The following is a 21,562-nucleotide window of genomic DNA, read 5'->3' as shown; positions in this document are numbered from 1 at the left end:
ATCTGGTCATTGGTTATGGGCAGGGGGTGTAAAAAGTACCCAGAAATTATACTTAAGTGAAAGTATGGGTACCGTCTGAAAATCTTACTCAAGTAAAAGTCAGATTATCTGGCTAAAAACACACTTGAGTAAAAGTAAAAAAGTTTCTACTTTTAAATGTACTTAAAGGAACATGCCAACTTTTTTGGAAATTTGCTTATTTTCCATCTACCCTGGAGTTAGACAAGCAGATAGGGGGCGCCCCAGTGGTGAACCACATAACGCGCTCAGCCGCGACTGCTATAGATCGCTGACGCTGTGGTGTCCTTGACGAAGACAGACAGGAGCACTTGGATTGGTCCCCGGGGCGCGGCTCACGTTGACACCCTATCTGCTCCCGGCTGCCCATGGGGGGGAAGGACAACGGGATGGGAAAAGTGCAGAGATACATTTCATCTGCAACTCAGTGCATGTGTGTGTGTGTTCCTGTGGGTCGCCCATCTCGCGTGTGTGTGTTAAACTGCATGACAAATAAAGACTTCTAGTCTAACAATTATTATTATTATTATTACGCATGCACGCACACACGCACGCACACACGCACGCACACACGCACACACACACACACACACACACACACACACACACACACACACACACACACACACGCAGGAATACTATAGTTTTACTATAGTTAATGTTCCTAGGGGATCACTTCTAGTGAATTAAATAATAGTGAACTTAAACTGTCCATGTTGCTGGGGACCGCGAAACCCACTCAAAGACCACTGGGAGTCCCTAGAGCAGGGGTCAGGAACCTTTTTGACTGGGAGAGCCATAAAAGCCAAATATTTCTAAATATATTTCATTGAGAGCCATATAGTATTTTTAACATATAATAAATTAAATATGTCTTACTTTTAATGCGACTTCTGGTGCTGCATGGTTTTGCTGATGGCCTTGTAATCTGGTTCATACGTGGTGAGGTTGAGCTTCATGCAGGCGTTGAGGCTTCCATCAGTTAAACGTGAGCGTAGGTTGGTCTTAATGTTCCTCATATGCGAGAATGACTGCCCACATGCATATGTAGAGCCAAACATGGTCAATACGGCAATACTCACGCTGCATTGTGTGGTATGTCACAGGAAGCTCGTTCCAAGTTTTCAGAATCAGCTGGTCTTCAGGTTGAAGATTTTTCTGTCCACTTGTGTTCCCTCGCCAGCTCTGCTCGCTATATCTTCAGCTACAGATACTATTAGCTGTATCTTCAAAACTAATTTCTGTTTACTTTAAAATGACACACTATTATTAAGAAATATCACAAGTATTAAAAAAAAAAAAAAAAAAAAAAAAAAATTTTACTCAAAAATTTCTGGGAGCCATATGCTGTCACCAGAAGAGCCATATATGGCTTGCGAGCCATAGGTTCCCGAGCCCTGCCCTAGAGCCTCACGTTTGGAAACACTGACATATAGGATCTACAGGGCTAATCTATTATCCACATGTTCCCTCCTGCCTGGCCTTATCTGTCTAATAGACCTGATTTCATAATTTTCAGTCAGTTGTTTCAATGGCCTGTTCAATGGCCTCTACCCCCCACAGTCGGTCTGGGAGAGTGGAGACTATCACGTGCTTCCTCCGACACATGTGTAGCCAATCAACCGCTTCTTTTCACCTGGCAGCGCGGACTCTCACTGTGAGGGTGTAACGTGTGGAAAGTCACACTACCTCTCCCAGATCCTTTCCTCGCTGAGCAGGCGCCCAGACCGAACTGTAGGAGTCGCTGTTTACAACGACCAGGACCCACCCTCGCCGGGTTTCCCACCCTCTAACACTGCCAATTGTGTTAGTACGACGGCCTGTCGTATGTTTCATTTTGATAAAGCAGTCTTGGCTTTCATAACCCATTAATACTATCACCATTATTCAGACAATGGATTTAGTTTTGTAGCCGGATGACAAGCTAGCACCATCTGAGCCTTTCTTCCTCAAAATCATAGTTTGGTGACAATGAAAATGTAGCTAATTTGGACACATCTTTCTAAATGTTTGACGTACAGAGATAAATATGCGACTGGAAATGATTGAGCAACGTCTGCAGCCATCTGGTCATTGGTTATGGGCAGGGGGTGTAAAAAGTACCCAGAAATTATACTTAAGTGAAAGTATGGGTACCGTCTGAAAATCTTACTCAAGTAAAAGTCAGATTATCTGGCTAAAAACACACTTGAGTAAAAGTAAAAAAGTTTCTACTTTTAAATGTACTTAAAGGAACATGCCAACTTTTTTGGAAATTTGCTTATTTTCCATCTACCCTGGAGTTAGACAAGCAGATAGGGGGCGCCCCAGTGGTGAACCACATAACGCGCTCAGCCGCGACACGGCCGACCCGGGTTCGACTCCCGAACCCGTCGTTATTTGCCGAATGTCTTCCCCCCACTCTGTCTCCCATTCCTCCTCTGTCTCTCTCTACTGGACTGCCCAGTAGCAATAAAGCGATAAAACGCCAAAAAATAAATCTTAAAAAAAAAAAAGACAAGCAGATACATACCCTTTTCTTCTCTGTGCATGCATTAGGCTTAGGGAACAGCCGCACCGTTAGCCTAGCTTAGCGTCATTCACTGGAAGTAGGTGTGCCAGTGTAGCCTAGTTCCCAACAGTCACGAAATACACTCCAAATACAACTCCAAAACGTTCCTGTAAACATGTTGTGACCTGTGTATTTACCATGTGGAGAAATTAAAAAAAAAAAATGACATTTTCGTTTTCTAAGTAGATATATATTAAAATTTTATTTTTGCCAAACCACTGCTGCCTGGGCGCAGTGATTTCATCACCTCAAAAGTCCCTTTTTTCAAAATACAACAGGGTTTTTGAGGTGATGAAATCACTGCGCCCAGGCAGCAGTGGTTCGGCAAAAAATTGTTCCAAGTATATATCTGCTTAGAAAAATGAAAATGTAAAAAAAAAATTAAAAATCTCCACATGGTAAATACACAGGTCACAACAGGAACGTTTTGGAGTTGAATAACGCTAAGCTAGGCTAACGGTGCGGCTGTTCCCTAAGCCTATTGCATGCACAGAGAAGAAAAGAGTATGTATCTGCTTGTCTAACTCCAGGGTAGATGGCAAATAAGCTAATTCCCCCAAAAGTTTGGCATGTTCCTTTAGGTACTAAAAAGTAAAAGTAAAAACTTGTTAAAATGTTTCGTTTCGTCCTCTTCATCACTTGTACTATCGTTTGTGGCCATATTCTGTAGCTTGTCACTCTGACTGTCTATTTTTCTGATAACAGGTAAAATCAAATCAAAGATCCCTGCTTTCTAGTCTTGCACCGGAGCCCTGAGACACACTGCAAAGCTCCACTCAACTCTCTAGCGGTTCAAGAGCGCCATCTGGTGGCCGATCGGCAGATCGCCAACCGGAAATGAGCCTTTGAACCGGAAGTGCTCATCCATATGTGGTCCGGGCACTCGCTATCGTTAGAGAGACTCCGTCTTGACACAGTGAACATCGATCGGTGCAAATAACTCGAAAAAACAACATGATTTGGACGTATATACTATTATACAACCTGGAAATGGATCGGGCATTTCTCCATCCCATAATAGAAACAAATCTGTTCCACGCTCATCTGCCAGCGGCGCGAGGAAGCCACGGTAAGATTCAGCGTTATATTCTAACGTGTTCCATATAAACTGCTATGATGAACATATGACCCACTCTGGATGAATCATCTAACACTGCCCACGGAATTATAAACGATCCCCCGCCCATCCGGTCATCATCCGATGACACGTAGTAACTTCTAGAACCACGTCTAGTTGAATTTTTTTTTCTCGCGCCGATTGCTATCAAACTGTATTTCATCATCAATATAATGCATTTGGAGCTATAAATCAAGTTCTGGAGAAAGCTGCAGAAAACGATAAAAACATACTTATACTTTAGACCATATTTTAGTATGAATATGTGAATGAAAAAGTTTAACGTTGCTACACCCTGAACAATGGATATAGGACATTGAATGGGCCATAATAATGGCAATTTAGCAATAGAATTAAAAAAGTTATAGCCCTGCAAAGAAGGGGAACTTCTCCATAGACAAATAGAGCTGGCGAGGGATGGTAAATTATGAATTTAACCCATGGCGATCAAAGTGTTAAAATGGTTGGACCTGCGAGATTTGTACTTATTTTTTTATCCACTTTTTCTCCTCTTTTTCTATTTTTCTCCCATCCCAATTCACTGTGCCAATTCACCCCTCCCCTGTCTTGAACGTTGCTCGCATATGCCCCCCACTGGCCGGTTGTAGGGAGGATAGAAGCCTTGCATCACGTGTCCCCTCCGATACATGAGGAGGCAGCCTGTCACATCTTTTCACCTGCCAGCGCGGACTCTCATTCGTCGAAGTGTAACGTGTGGGAGGTTCACACTACGCCCGCCATTTCCTGTCTCTGCTGTGCAGGCGTCCCCAACCGACCTGTAGGAGTTGGTGTCCACAACGTCCAGATTACCACCCATCGACGAGTCGAACCCGGTGTCTCATGAGTTGGTGACGAGCGCAATGTCCACTGTGCAACCCAGCCGCCCAAGATTTGTACTTTGTAGGTCTGCATTTTAAATGTAAGGAGTAGAAAGTATGTTTTTTTTTCTCTGAAATGTAATTGAGTAAAAGTACAAGTACACAAACCTAATAATACTCAAGTACTAAAGTACAAATCCCCCAGAACAGTACTTAAGTATTGTAACAAAGTACAATTACTCAAGTACTTTACACCCCTGGTTATGGGAACATTGTAGCAACAATCATCTGCCTTGCTCTGGTTTCAAAACAGACAGATCTGACTCAAAGCAGGACCTGGAATATGGACAGAGACAGAATGAGGTTTGCTGAGTCGGCAGGAAAAAGAGAGCATGCCTATACTGTAAGCTTGGAGCCATGCGATCTGTCTGCTCAGACAACACTGTATTAACAAGTATCCTACTGGCTCAGAGAGCAGGCCACACTTTCCACTGCAGCTCAGAACTCCATTCCACTCTTTGATGATGACACGTGTGTGTGTGTGTGTGTGTGTGTGTGTGTGTGTGTGTGTGTGTGTGTGTGTGTGTGTGTGTGTGTGTGTGCGCGTTTGTGTGCGCGTTTGTGTGCGTTTGTGTGTGTGTGTGTGTGTGTGTTCTGCTGTGGTCCTCTTCACAAATAATCCAACAGGAAAAAATTTACGGAGTCCTTTTAATCAATACAGCTGGCATCGGTTATAGGACGTCTTAAGTTCTGTAAGTAAGTGACTCTAAATGATGGATCTCTTGTGTCTGAAAAGTAAAAGTAGGTTAAAACACTTTTAGTACAGTACTTTTCTAAATAAGTTGTGTTACGTTGTACTCACTGCTAATGACGAAGCAACTTGGGATCCCAGAGACTTCAGGGCCCAGTTCCCCGTACCTGGTTCAACTAAGTCGATCAAGATGTCATTATCCAGATTCAGTTAACCCGATGTTTGAAGCCGGGATTTTCCTGTTCCTCGAAGGTGGATTCAGTCTCGTTAACTCAAGCCAGACTTGAGACCCAGGATAAGTGCGCGCGGCCGCTCCAGTTGAAAAGCCAGCACGTATCGATAGCAGAGATCCTGATTCTCTAGCGGCATTGATTGATTAATTGATTTAAAACTTTATTAACATATTGCAGTACGGCTCAATCGCCTCGCCGACAAGTTAAATGCGTTATCTATAGGCAAATTTTAAGTCCCTCATTACCTCAATCAATCAGATTATATTTCTTTAAACTTGCCTGCTGGATTGAATAATCAAATGAGATCTTGCTAGCGAAAATAATTAGTTAAACTGTTATACAGAATAACGATACGGCTCTCTTCCCATTGATTGATGTATGGTCGATCTTTTACTTATCTCCACTGTGGTGTAACGGGTTCTTCTTTTGACTTTCACGCAGACGACCGGGGTTCGAAACCTAGTCTTTCCCTTCTTTTTGCGATGTAGGAATAATTCAATTTGGTGCACGTTGAGAGCTATATAAAGAATGACATCCTCAATGCATGTAGATTTATAATATTTTAACTTAAAACTAGGCTACTTTGGCGTATAATCATTAATATTATATTCCAAAAAATTATATTGGAAACACGGGGTTTCAAACACCGGTCGCTGGGTTGCCAGGATTGAGCACTACCGCTGCGCCACTGTGCCAGATGGGATAAATTCATTGTTTATACATTAATGAACGAGAGACCGTGTTTAGAATATTCTTTATTTTGAATGAAGTTCGGCTTAAGTCAGACTTCACCAAAAGTTATCCAGCTGACTCAGTTATCCAGGTACGGGGAACGGGGCAGGACTGTTGCTAAAGTCAACTTGTGTTCTGCTCATTTACGAGGCCCATGCTCAACGAACAATAACACTATACAACAACCATCAAATGCACTCACAGCACACATAACCACACGCACACACTCACTTCAAACAAACTACTCACTGCAGCACCCACTTACACACTTTAGAACACCTACACACTTTATATTTATTGGCAAAGAATTTGCACTACAACCCATACCTCAGTACACCTTACTGTAAATTTTAGAGTAATTAGAGATGAATACTGAATAACTAGAATCATTAGAGGTTCTCAAAGTGAGGTCCAGGTCCATGAGAGGGATCTGGGCAGTCCCCATAGAAAATTCAAAGTTAACAGGACCAAATCATCAGTTTCTTATTTATTTATTTATTTAGCCAGATAAAACATTGATCTGGTCCAAGAAGCCCCAACAGGAGTACAAATAGTTCTTTAATAGTTGTCATACAGAAGTACAGAATACTTTCATACAAAATGCTTCTTACTGTTACGCTCCAGAGACTGTGCTAGACAAGATAGTATCAAATAACATAATAACATAATATAGCATGAATTTAGAAGAAGAAAAATGAGGTCACAGTGTTCGGTATAGACATATGTACAATGTTCTGAGTTACCATATAATATACAATACACAATACTATGCAGTGTACTAATGTACAGTACTATCTAGTGCAAAGCAGAAATGGGATGAGGTACAATTTTAGGTACAATTTACAGTAAGGTGTACGAGTTGTAGTGCAATCCTTCATCCATAAATATAAAGTGTGGGGAGTGGGTGCTACAGTGTGTTTGTTTAAAGTGGGTGTGTGCTATAAAGTGTGTGGAGTGGGTGCTACAGTGTGTTTGTTTAAAGTGAGTGTGTGCGTGTGGATGTGTGTGCTATGTGCGTTTGGTGGTTGTTGTTGGGTAGTGTTCATTCATTGTTCGTTTAGCAGCCTGATGGCCTGGGGATAGAAGCTTCTTCTGAGTCTTTCTGTGCTCGCCTTGAGACTCCTGTATCGCTTGCCTGACCGCAGCAGTTCAAAGAGGCAGTTGTTCGGGTGACTGGAGTCTTTAATGATTCTCTTAGCCTTGCCCTTGCAACGCTTGTAGTAAATGTTCTGGAGGGTGGGGAGCCCCCCTCCAATTGTGCGTTCGGCTGAACGTGTCACTCTTTGTAGTCTGCTTCGGTCTTTTGCAGTGCTATTCCCAAACCAGGAGGTGATGTTGCCGGTCAAGATGCTCTCTATTGTACATGAGTAGAAGTTCTTAAGGATCTTCTGGCTGACTTGGAACTTCCTTAGGCGCCTGAGGAAGTAGAGGCGTTGTCGTGCCTTCTTCACAACACTGTCAATGTGTGTGGTCCATGTCAAGTCCTCGGATATGTAGGCTCCGAGGTACTTAAAGCTGTTGACTCTCTCAACCGGTGCCCCGTCGATGCTGAGGGGGCTGTAGTCCTTGACCCCCGACCTCCTGAAGTCCACAATCATCTCCTTTGTTTTGCTGACGTTCAGGGAGAGGCTGTTTTCCTGGCACCATCCCGCCAGGACCTTGACCTCTTCCAGGTAGGCCCTCTCGTCGTTGGCAGAGATCAGGCCCACCACCACTGTGTCGTCAGCAAATTTGATGATTGTATTGCTACTCCGCTGAGCCACACAGTCGTGTGTGTACAGGGAGTAGAGGAGGGGACTCAGAACACAGCCCTGGGGGGCCCCTATGTTGAGGGTGATGGATGAGGAGGTGCAGTTGCCTGCTCTCACCACCTGGGGTCTGCCAGTCAGGAAGTCCAAGACCCACTGGCAGAGGTCATAGCCCAAGCCCAGGTCCCTGAGCTTGGCTATGAGTATGGAGGGGACTATGGTATTGAATGCCGAGCTGTAGTCGATGAATAGCATTCTCACATAGTTCCCCTGCCTCTTGTCCAGGTGTGATGCTGCTGTGTGCAGCACATGGGCTATGGCGTCCTCCGTGGACCTGTTGGGGCGGTATGCAAATTGCAGGGGGTCCATGTTGATGGGGAGGGAGGAGCAGATGTAGCCCTTTACTAGCTTCTCAAAGCACTTCATGGCTATGGAGGTGAGAGCTACAGGGCGGTAGTCGTTGAGGCAAGCAGGCTTGGATTTTTTGGGTACAGGGATAATAGTGGACTTCTTCAGGCAGGTGGGGATGACAGCCTGTTCTAAGGACAGGTTAAATATGTCAGTGAATACTGGGGCCAGTTGGTCGGCACAGACTTTTAGGACGCGGCCGGGGATGCCGTCCGGACCTGCTGCCTTCCTGATATTCACTTTTTTAAAGGTCCGCCTCACCTCATGCTCTGTTACCCTGAACACTGCGCCTCCATCAGCAGCCGACCCCCCCCCCCCCCCCCATTGCCGAGGCTTGTGAGCTGGTGTTGTTATTACCAGCATCAAACCTCGCATAGAAGGTATTGAGGTCATTTGCTAAGGAGATGTCACTGTTCAGTTTGAGGGAGGCGCCTTTGTAGTCTGTCATCGTTTTGAGCCCCTGCCACATAGCTCTAGAGTCAGCTTGTTCAAACTGGAGTTCAATTTTATCCCTGTAGCGCCGTTTGGCCTCTGACACTGTCCTCCTTACGTTGTATCGCGCCACCTTGTGGTCATTCATGTTGCCTGCCACTAGGCCGTCGTTGTATGCTTTGGTGCGCTCTCTCAGAGCTTCACGGACGGATTTGTCTACCCAGGGTTTTTGATTTGGGTAAACTTTCATTTTGGTAGTGGGGATTGTTTCTTTCACCCTAGTACAAACATAGTCCAGCACTGTTTCCATGTAGACATTAATGTTATCTGTGTCGCGGAACACATTCCAGTCTGTGTAGTGAAACACTGACCGGAGCGTCTCCTCTGACGTCAAATCCCATTTCTGCACCTCTCGCGAGACTACAGGAGTACTTTTAATTCTCTGTTTGTACTTTGGTGAAAGAAAGATGGACGCGTGATCTGATTTACCAAAGCCACTATCAGAATGAGCCTTGTAGCCACCTTTAAATTGCGTGTAACAGTGATCTAGGATGTTACCGCCTCTGGTGTTGCAAGTCACATGCTGATAGAAGTCAGGCAATACCTTTCTCAGATTGGCGCTATTGAAATCTCCCAGCACTAAAATGGCGGCGTTAACATTCGCCACTTGTATTCTATTTACCTCGTCGTGGAGTCTGGAGAGCGCAACCTTGTTGCTGGCTTGCGGTGGAATATACACTCCGATCAGGACGATCGCCGTTAACTCCCTCGGGAGGAAGAAAGGACGACACTTGATGGTTATATATTCCAGTTCTGGGGAGCAGTGGTTGGATAATTCCTTCACGTTAGTTGGATCGCTCCAATTTTTGTTAAACATGAAGGCAATACCTCCTCCACGTTGTTTACCGGACTCTGCTGATGTCCGATCCTTGCGATGGATAAAGAAGTGATCTGCCGGTTGAATCGCGTGGTCTGGAACCTCCGGTGTGAGCCATGTTTCGGTGAAGCAGAGGACGTTGCAGTCCCTAACGTCTCTTTGATATTGAATCCTTGCTCGGATGTCATCCAGTTTATTGTCAATTGATTGTACATTGGCTAGCAATATACTGGGCAGTGGTGTACGGTGGCGTCTGGATCTCAGCCTGTTACGGATCCCAGCCCTCTTTCCTCGTCGTCTGGGTCCTCTTTTCCTGGGATCTAGGAACAAAGGATCTGGTCCTAATCTCCGGAGAATTTCTTCAGGCCATTGATGCGGTTCGGAAAGCTGGTCCAGTGAGTAATCCAGTTGGTAAGTTTCCCGTAATCCAATGTCTATGAGTGACTGACGGTCATATACATTAAATGCACCAACAGTTGGTACGAACAAAACTCTAAAAACTATAAATATTAACAAAAGTAAACACAGTCTCGACGGAGCGCACAGACAGGCAGCCGTTCGGTGCGGCGCCATCTCTATGTGTGTTTATATTATATATATATATAATATATATACATATACTGTACATACATACACATATACACCAATAACAAAATAAAAACACAGTTAAGAATCATACACATAAGCAAATAAACAAACAAACATATGCACAGCATATGTACAAAATAAATAAACAGTTCATCTCTAGTCTTTACAGTTTTCTTCAATTGCATAAACACTCATATCAAAAGTATTACACAATTATCAAAACCTTACACTCAAGGAGCAAAATATAGGCCCAGATTTGCACCCCTACAATGTCAGCCTCACTTTTTGCAAAACAATACACACAGTGATTTGCAAAACACTAAACACACTTGCATTACATTAGACACAGAATGTCAAATTACCACACATATGAGCCAATTGGTTAAACACAGCCATCAGATGCACAAACACACCATTGCTTAATTGTAGATACACAATCAGGTTTAAGCACTATAAAAATGCAGCAGGTGAGTTCACCTGTCTTCAACCAAAATGGAAGGAGAGTGAAGTACTGTACACAGAGAACGTGAAAATATACAATACATTCACCAAACACTACACAAGACAACCAATGATGCAGACTGATGAAAATATACATTTTCTCCCATTTTCCCAAATCAGTCAACATGTCAACATGGAGAATCACAACAAAAAATTAGCTTGCCAGATCCAGCTAGGCAAAGAGATAATGTCTAGTGTTTTCTGTTTAAATTTTTTCAAAAAGAAATTGTGTTACTGTAATTTTAACCTGTACTGGATACAGTATTTTATGTTTGTCTGATATTTGCTGAGCTTACAGTGTTATGCACATAGTAGCATAAAAACTGGGACATGTATTGTTGTGATTCTCCATGTTGAAATGTTGACTGATTTGGTTATATGGAGAGAAAATTTATATTTTCATCAGTCTGCATCATTGATTTGGGTATATGGAGAGAAAATGTTATTTTTTTCATCAGTCTGCATCATTGATTTGGGTATATGTAGATAAATAAATTATATTTTCATCAGTCTACAGCATTGGTCTTGTGTAGTGTTTGGTGAATTTATTGTATATTTGCACATTCTCTGCGTACTTCACTTACAGTACTCTAATCACTGAGAATAGAATTGCTAAATGTGTTTTAGGTTAAGCACAGCAGTGTGTGTAACTGGTTCAAACTGAATTAAGTCATATGAAACGTGTGTTTCATATGGTAACAAAATTAGTGTATGGTTTTGACAAGTGTTTAATTTAGCAAAGGATCTGACGTGTTCTGATAATTGTGTGTGTGGTTGTGCTAATTGTGTGTTTTGAAACACCGGGCCCCGTTTTCAAAATCATGCTTAGGCAATCGAAAAAAAACTGTATTGTGTGTTTCATTATATACATATGTTTCAGTCTTCTCATAAAAAAAATATTAGATTTTTGGGTCTTTTCCTGCCTTTGGTCCGCTTTGCATTCACATCTCAAATGAACTGCAGCAGGGTTCACTTGCAAGAGTGAATGAGCTTTCACACCACCCCAAACCAACCGGACTATCCGAGGTTCGATTAAAGCTTATTATCGGACACTGGACATGGGTATGGATGGCTCCAGGTGCTGCTGCGTTAAAGTGCACATCTTCAATACCTATCTGTACTATTTAAAAGCACAGTGCAGGACACACTCAAAGGTTATCGCACCTCAGAGATGGCAGTGGACATGTATGACAGGACAAAGGCCATATGTAATGGCCTTTGGATTAAGGAACATACTACCAGCCAAAGGAGGAAGCAGAAAAGGATGGACGAGTATGTAGTTGAGTCATCTTGTGAGTCATCTTGTGGCACAAGCTCAGACCTCAGCTCAGGAGATCAGCTGAGACAGAGACTGTTCTATCCAGTCGTCGACAGAATGCTGCAAGAGCTTGAGAGCAGGTTCTCATGAGTTGGATAACAACTTATGAGAGGCATACAGGCATGTTATCCAGCCTCAGACCAGTTTCTCTCAGTGGAATTGCTGCAACCAGGGCCGCCTGGGTGAAATGCGAGGCCCTGTGCGAGATTTAAACGTGAGCCTGAGCACTGTGACTGAAGATCCTTGACTAGGTACAGACTCATCGAGCACAGCCTAGCCATCGAGAAAGGCCGCCATAGGCAGACTGTGTGTGTTAGAAAGAGAGAGAGAGAGAGAGCATGTGTGTTAGAGAGAGAGCATGTATGAGAGAGATAAGCAAAGATGACCCCCTAAAGGATATTCAACTTTTAATGAAAGAACAAAACAGAAGGAAAAGATAACTTCACAAAGGCAACATGAATATACATAGATCCAAAAGGACAAAGATCAACACTTAAATTAAATCCAAAGAGAAGAGGGTCTATACCAGAGAAAACAAAGCAGCAAGGAGCCAATGGCCGACAATAAGCTATGGCCAGAGCCTTGTCATGGTGCAGGCCCGACTACATCTTCTGTCAAAGATGATGTCGTAGTCAGAGTGCCAGAACCCCCTGCTATTCTCACGGCTAATGTCAATGGTCGTAGCACAAGCTAACAGCTAACTCAAGGCTAACTGATAGCATCAAATGAACGTTCCCAGCCGAGCGCAGCCGGCAGCTAACGTCGTAGCTAAACAGCTAACTGGCTAACAGTTAGCTCAACCAGGCTATCGCTAACCATTAGCTAATGCAGAAGCAAGCTATGCGGCTACATACAGGTGCTGACACCAGGCCACACACCGTTAGCTACTAGTAGTACTACAACAGCTAGTCGGCCAGTTTAGCTCCAGAGAGAGAGAGAGAGAGAGAGAGAGAGATGTCCACGGCGGGAATAGAATAGAGTTAATAGAATAGGTTAAAAACTCACCAAACGTCCAAGAGGATGGAGACAACCGCGTGGAGTTGACGAAGTTCATCTGCCAAACGACCATCCTCTTCATCTTGGCTGCATGCGCTCCCTCTAGGTTAGCTAACGCTAGTTAGCCTTTAGCTAAGCTAGCTACTAGCCGACATCATCATGGCTATATCCCGACTGCATCATGACAAGGCTCCGGCCATATGTCCCGCCAGCGAGAGGCCTTTCGTCAACGTTCCTTGGTGACCGACCGACTGATAATGACCGACCTCTTCGTCTTGGCTGGCATAACTAAGCATAATAGTCAAAAGCTGCACGCGCAAAATAGTCAAACGCAGCTGACTCACACCGGCGTACTACACATGATGTAAGTAACCACTCCCTTCGTTGAAACCAATAGTATGTCAGCTGCAGAGCCCCAGAGCTCCAATAGTGAGTATGTCACTGCAGACCCAGGAACAAGTCAGACACATTCTACAAACGTGTCTAATGTGAAATATATAAGCATATAAGCAAAACTAGATTTTAGGTCTGTGATGAAAAAGGGCCTCGCGGGAAGGGGGGCCTCGCAAAAAAATAAAAAATTAAAAAAAAATAAAAAAAATAATAATAAATACTTTTTTTTTTTTTTTTTTTTTTTTTTGCGGGGTCCCCCTTCCCGCGAGGCCCTGTGCGACCGCACTGCTCGCACACCCCCTGAGGCGGCCCTGGCTGCAACCCCTCGCCACACATTACAATATCCAACTATTGCCAGAGGAGATCACAGTTGCAAAGTGTTTCCTGGTCAGGACAGGCAGAGATGCAGTCCCTACTATCCAAAGTGTCTTTTCCCTCCTGGATGATAATAATAATAATAATAATAATAATAATAATAATAATAATAATAATAATAATAATAATAATAATAATAATAATAATAATAATAATAATAATAATAATAATAATAATAATAATAATAATAATAATAATAATAATAATAATAATAATAATAATAATAATAATAATAATAATAATAATAATAATAATAATAATAATAATAATAATAATAATAATAATAATAATAATAATAATAATAATAATAATAATAATAATAATAATAATAATAATAATAATAATAATAATAATAATAATAATAATAATAATAATAATAATAATAATAATAATAATAATAATAATAATAATAATAATAATAATAATAATAATAATAATAATAATAATAATAATAATAATAATAATAATAATAATAATAATAATAATAATAATAATAATAATAATAACAATAATAATAATAATAATAATAATAATAATAATAATAATAATAATAATAATAATAATAATAATAATAATAACAATAATAATAATAATAATAATAATAATAATAATAATAATGCATTTGATTTATAAGGCGCCTTCAGGACACTAAAAAAAAAGTCCACAAATCGGTGAATGAAAAAATTATAGGATCAAATGAAAACTACTTACTAAATTTTTTTAAAAGTACTAAAAACCAACAAAAAATACCAAACACTAACAAACATTCAGCAAAGACAATGGGGATTCTGACATCTAAAAAAAAAATGTAAAAAAAAAAAAAAAAAAAAATTAAACAATTTTTTTATTTATTTATTTTTTTGGTCCGGGGCTAGGAGAAAAACATCTGGGGCTAAAGCCCCGGAAGCCCAGGGCTAACGACGCCACTGGTGGAAATGACCACATGCTACAAAACCGATTGGGAAATTGAATTGCGTGCCCCTTCCTCCCGTCGGTGGTGTCGGTGAAGTCGGTTAAACTCACCCTACTACTATACTCCATCTAGTAGCTGGTATCTGGGGTTTATCTGCCGCCCTTTGTGCCAGCGAGCACAGGACTCATGGTCTGAAAACGGGGGTGTAAAGTACTTGAGTAATTGTACTTTGTTACAATACTTAAGTACTGTTTTGGGGGGATTTGTACTTTACTCGAGTATTATTAGGGTTGTATACTTGTACTTTTACTGAATTACATTTCAGAGAAAAAAAACATACTTTTTACTCCTTACATTTAAAATGCAGACCTACAAAGTACAAAGTACAAATCTTGCAGGTCCAACCATTTTAATTAGTATATTTGTTTCTCTGGCCGAATTAACGTTAACGTTATTAATCCTGCGGCCGCACTTTATTTAAAAACAGCCAATCAAATCCCCATCAATGGAAAATGAACCCGCCCATACCCATGCTGATTGGTCCTTGTGCAAGACTAGAAGGCGGGGCTCTTTGATTAAACACCAGCTATCAGAAGAATAGAATAGTCATAAAAAAGGTTTTTACTTTTACTTTTTAGTGTACATTTAAAAGTAGAAACTAGAAGTAGAACGGTTAACCTTCTGTAGTGTAGTAGTGAAAGGTTGACCGTCTGTAGTGTGGTAGTGAAAGGTTAACCTTCTGTAGTGTGGTAGTTGTAGTATCTTAATAGAAGAGACCGTGGTAGTGCTCAGTTGTGCTTTATTCACAGTTGGTATTCATACAGGTAAACAGTACAACCGCAGCCAGTCCCTCTGGCTGCTACCTTATTCTGACACAGAGCGCTCCGAGGCGCCTCTGGTTAACGTAACAGTAACCAATGATAAGCAAGACACGTGACACATTAACATTGGGAGTTGTAGTCCTACACTACACTACACTCCTCCCCTACCCTGATTCCTGAGATTACAGATCTAATCTGTCTGGGGGTTTTGCATTTTGTTTTGGTCTACTACTTCCCCTGACCTGAGGACCATCCGGCCCTAGTATTACTCGCTCTTCCGTTTCAGGCTGTGGTAACTTAGTTGACACCATTTGATTCACATGTCTTTTACATACTTTGTTCTGAACCTCAACCATGTATGTAACCGGGCCTAATGGCCTCACAATCCTCCCATGAACCCACTTTTCTCCTTCTCCTCCCCCATAGTTTTTCACCAACACCCGCTGGTGAGGTTGAAATGATCGGACCCTCTTCTGCGGTCCCTCCGGGCTCCGCTGTGTGCTCTGTTGTCTCGTCACTGCACCGCTGGGCTGTATCAGCGACAGTCTCGTTCTCAGTTTCCGTCCCAAGAACAGTTCTGCCGGTGTTTTACCCGTCACACAATGGGGGGTGCTCCTGTAACAAAACAAAAAGTCTTGAATAGAGTGCTGCGTTGTGATACTCTGACTCTTTGCTTTTTCCAGCGCCTTTTTCAGATTCTGCACCAGGCGCTCTGCAGCCCCATTAGAGGCAGGGTGGTACGGCGGCGACCGTGTGTGTTTCACCCCATTGTTCCTGAGAAAGTCCTGAAATGTCCTTGACTGAAATGGGGGGCCATTGTCTGACACCAGTTCCTCTGGCAGTCCATAGTTTGCGAAGAACCCCCTCAGAACCTCCACTGTTTTCTCCGCTGTCGTTGTCATCATCAATGACACTTCCGGCCACTTAGAGAAACTGTCTGTTAACACCATGAATGTGTTGCCTTTGTCTGCAAAATCCACGTGAACCCTCTGCCACGGTCTCACTGCACCAGTCCATGCATGCACTGGAGCCGTCGGTGGTGTGTTTCTAGTCAGTTGACAAGGGTTACATCATGTGGCCACCAGGTTTTCAATGTCTCTGTCCAGGTTTGGCCACCAAAAATGGCTACGTGCTCTGGTCTTCATTCTCACTATACCCAGGTGATCGTCATGTAACTCTTTTAACATTTGTGACCTCAGTACGGGAGGAATGACCACTCTAAAACCCCACATCACACAATCACTCTCTACAGACAGTTCTGTACGTCTCACCCAGTATGGTTTTAGTTCCTCCTCTGTGACATGCTTAGGCCACCCTTTCTGTGTGAAATCTTTCACTGTTCTCATTACTGCATCACTCTTGGTGTGCTCTGCGATCTCTCTAGCAGAGATAGGGATCTCATCTAAGAACGAGACTCTGAAGTCCGGGCTACACTCCTGTACCTCTGCCTGCATCGGTAACCTAGATAATGCATCCACATTCCCATGTGTCAGGGCGGCCTTATGCTGAATATCGTACTGGTAGGCTGCTAGAATTAGGGCCCATCTCTGCAGTCTTGCTGCTGCTAATGTGGGAACACCTGTCTTAGGTCCTAAGATCTTGACCAGTGGCTGATGGTCTGTACAGAGGGTACATTTTCGACCATACAAATATTCATGGAACCTTTTTACTCCAAAAATGATACTGAGGGCCTCCTTCTCTATTTGCGCATAATTTACCTCTGCCTTGGACATTGTCCGTGAGGCATATGCTATTGGCTGCTCACTGCCATCTGGTAGCTTGTGTGATATCACCGCCCCTATCCCGTATGGGGAAGCGTCACAGGCCATTATCACTGGTAACTGGGGGTCAAAATGCGCTAGGACTGGTGCTGCTGTCAGCATCTTCTTGGTTCTCTCAAAAGCCTCTTGACGCTGCTTTGACCAGACCAATTCCTGTCCTTTCTGTAGTAGTTCTGTCATAGGTTTTATCTGAGTAGATAAAGAAGGCATGAATTTCCCATAGTAGGTTAACAAAGACAGAAACGCCCTCAACTCTGTGGTGTTTTTGGGCACAGGGGCCTTTTCGATGGCCTCTGTTTTCTCCTGAAGGGGGTGTAACCCCTGTGCATCTATGCGATGGCCCAAATAGCACACACTGTCCTGAAAGAAAGCACACTTTCCCTTGTTTACTCTCAGCCCATATTGATCCAACCTCTGCAGTACCCTTTCTAGGTTTTTCATATGACTGTCTGTGTCATTGCCTGTCACCAATATGTCGTCTAGAAAACAGACTACCCCATCTAACCCTTGCAGCACTTGATCTATTGTTCGTTGAAATATGGCTGGAGCGCTGGCTACCCCATAAGGCAAGCGATTGTATCTGTACAACCCTTTTGGTGTGTTGATTGTTAAGTATTTCTTGCTCTCCTCTTCTAATTCCATCTGCTGATATGCCTGTGTCAAATCTAGCTTTGTAAAGTGTTTCCCTCCTGCTAACTTGGCAAATAGGTATTGTGTTCTGGGAAGAGGATATTGATCTACATCCAGAAATGGATTTACTGTTTCTTTGTAGTCCCCACATATGCGAACTGTGTTGTCTCTCTTTGGTATATTCACTATGGGCGCTGCCCACTCACTGTGTGGCACTGGAGAAATAACCCCTTGCTTCTCCAAGTCATCTAGCTGTTTGTTTACAGCTTCCCTCAAAGCATAAGGAACAGACCTGGCTTTGCAAAACCTAGGTTTTACATGTGGGGACACATACATTTTAGCCTTAACCCCTGTCACTTTACCCAAACCATTGCCAAATACCTGCGTATATGTCTGACACAGGGACTCCACCGGATCCCCTATCCTGTTGACCTTAGACCAGTCTAGGTTTAATGGTCTTATCCAATTACGACCCATGAGTGCAGGACCCCGCCCCCTGGCTACCACTAAGGGTAACTGCAACTTCTGTTCCCCACTCTCAACTGTGACCATTATCTTCCCCATTAGCTCCAATGGCTCATCTGTGTACGTTTTAAACTTAGTCATACATGGAAGTAATGTTACATTTTTTAACTTGGCATGGTACATACTCTCTGATATGACTGACAACGCGGCACCTGTATCCACCTCCATACATATTTTCTGATCATTACATTTAACAAACACATTGTATGGTTTCTCATACTCACAATCCATATTAGGTCGGACTGTATACAGTCCCATTTGAGTCTATTCCTCTGAACCGGACCCGTACTCTGCCTGTTCATGTTCAGTCTCTGAGATCATGTTGACTCCTCCTCCTCGCCCGCCTCTGTGCTGGGCCGCGCGCGTTGCTCTCCCTCGCTGATCTTGTCAGTTGAATTGGCCCCTCTTCCTGCAAGCCCTCTCCAGATGCCCTGTCGTCTTGCAAAAACGACACTGGAAATCCTTGTAGCGACAATCTCCCGCCGAATGCCCTCTCCCGTTGCAGCGGTTACATTCCGACGCATTGCCGCTCTTCTGCTCTGTTCCTGCTCTCGGTGGTCGCTGTCCTCCCGTAGCGTCTTCACGTTGTCTTCCCGTCATCTCCACTCTGTCGGTTCTGAACTGCGGCCCTGGCTCTGTTTTCCTTTATCCTCGTCGCCACTGTAGTATCTTAATAGAAGAGACCGTGGTAGTGCTCAGTTGTGCTTTTCCTTTATTCACAGTTGGTATTCATACAGGTAAACAGTGAAACCGCAGCCAGTCCCTCTGGCTGCTACCTTATTCTGACACAGAGCGCTCTGAGGCGCCTCTGGTTCACGTAACAGTAACCAATCATAAGCAAGACACGTGACACATTAACATTGGGAGTTGTAGTCCTACACTACACTACAGTAGTGAAAGGTTAACCTTCTGTAGTGTGGTAGTGAAAGGTTAACATTCTGTAGTGTGGTAGTGAAAGGTTAACCTTCTGTAGTGTGGTAGTGAAAGGTTGACCGTCTGTAGTGTGGTAGTGAAAGGTTAACCTTCTGTAGTGTGGTAGTGAAAGGGTTAACCTTCTGTAGTGTGGTAGTGAAAGGTTAACCTTCTGTAGTGTGGTAGTGAAGGGTTAACCTTCTGTAGTGTGGTAGTGAAAGGTTAACCTTCTGTAGTGTGGTAGTGAAAGCTTCTGTAGTGTGGTAGTGAAGGGTTAACCTTCTGTAGTGTGGTAGTGAAAGGTTAACCTTCTGTAGTGTGGTAGTGAAAGGTTAACCTTCTGTATTGTGGTAGTGAAAGGTTAACCTTCTGTATTGTGGTAGTGAAAGGTTAACCTTCTGTAGTGTGGTAGTGAAAGGTTAACCTTCTGTAGTGTGGTAGTGAAAGGTTAACCTTCTGCATTGTGGTAGTGAAAGGTTAACCTTCTGTAGTGTGGTAGTGATAGTGAAAGGTTAACCTTCTGTAGTGTGGTAGTGAAAGGTTAACCTTCTGCATTGTGGTAGTGAAAGGTTAACCTTCTGCATTGTGGTAGTGAAAGGGTTCAAGTAGATAAAGCAGCAAACTTAGTAGACAGACAGACAGACAGACAGACAGACAGACAGACAGACAGACAGACAGACAGACAGACAGACAGACAGACAGACAGACAGACAGACAGACAGACAGACAGACAGACAGACTTCTACTTGCTGCTTGGCCACAGCTGAAGAAACAAAACAAAGGGATAAATCCTTCCCATTTTTATTCAATGTGGGAACGAGTCGAAAGAAAAACACATATGAAAAGGAAAATCTGGCTCCATCTCTCTCTCACTCACTCACTCTCTCTCTCTCTCTCTCTCTCTCTCTCTCTCTCTCTCTCTCTCTCTCTCTCTCTCTCTCTCTCTCTCTCTCTCTCTCTCTCTCTCTCTCTCTCTCTCTCTTTCTCTCTCTCTCTCTCTCTCTCTCTCTCTCTCTCTGAGCCAATACATATTTCATCATGCATTCGCAGAGAGAGATTCTCTGTTGGGAGAGAGAGACAAACTAATGGACCATCTCCACTAAGGCTTTACAGACAAACTATAGGGGAGGGGGTTGAAGGGTTGGGGGGGGGGGTGGACTTTTCAAGCTATGACATCACAGGTTGGCAGTCCGGTGGCTGGGAGGCTGGGGGGGGGGGGGGTGCACAGGGTGATCATTAAAAAAAAAGGGGCGTTGTTGCTATCCAGACAGCAAGTTGACCACAAGACAGAGTAATTGGAGCCAGTTACAGTATGTTGTGGAAGCCTGTTGCTTGCACAGTCTTGCTGGTGGGAGGGGGGGGGGGGGGGGGTTAGGGGGTATCTGTCCATAGCAGAGATGGGGGGGAATGTGAAGCTCCCTCGCTACAGTACAGTTCATCACCAGCTCTGGGGGTAATGGGCAGACTATACGAAATGTATGGAAATATAAAATTGCTTATAAGAGTAAAAGTGGACAAGGCTTATTTGATTGAACATTATTTGAACATATTTGCCGTGTTTAGGGTCTTAAAAATATATTTATTCTTATTACAATTCTTATTAATAATAATAATAATAATCATAATCATAATAATCTTTATTTATATAGCACCTTTCATACAAGAATTGCAGCTCAAAGTGCTTCACAACGGTAAAAAGGACAGGCATAAAATTAGCACAGAATTGGCAGATCAAGAGCAATGCATAAAATGCAGACATCAAATTTGGCATAAAATAAGCATGAAATTAGCATTATTATACAGTAGAAGCCCTTATAAGTCCAGCTTTTACTGCTACTCTACCACTACTCCACCACTCCACTTTGTGACTTCTATTGTTCTGGATTTCACATTTTCATTTTCATCTTACATTTTTATTCGTCCCAAATGTCCCAGCCCCATCCAATTTCTTAGCTTTTTTCACTGTTTATTTATCATGCATTGCAACACTAATATATGGTACAGTAGCACAGACTGCCCATGTACAAATTATCTTCGGGGTCTGAGGGCAGTAGCCCCCGACCCCCTCCCTGGGGAAGCACTTGAATTAAGTACCCTCGCTTTGTTTACTGCAGAAAATTTACT

The sequence above is a fragment of the Notolepis coatsorum genome (assembly GCF_963971535.1).
Source record: "Notolepis coatsorum genome assembly, contig: SCAFFOLD_135, whole genome shotgun sequence".
In the NCBI taxonomy this organism is placed as follows: domain Eukaryota; kingdom Metazoa; phylum Chordata; class Actinopteri; order Aulopiformes; family Paralepididae; genus Notolepis; species Notolepis coatsorum.
This window is presented reverse-complemented; position numbering follows the sequence as displayed.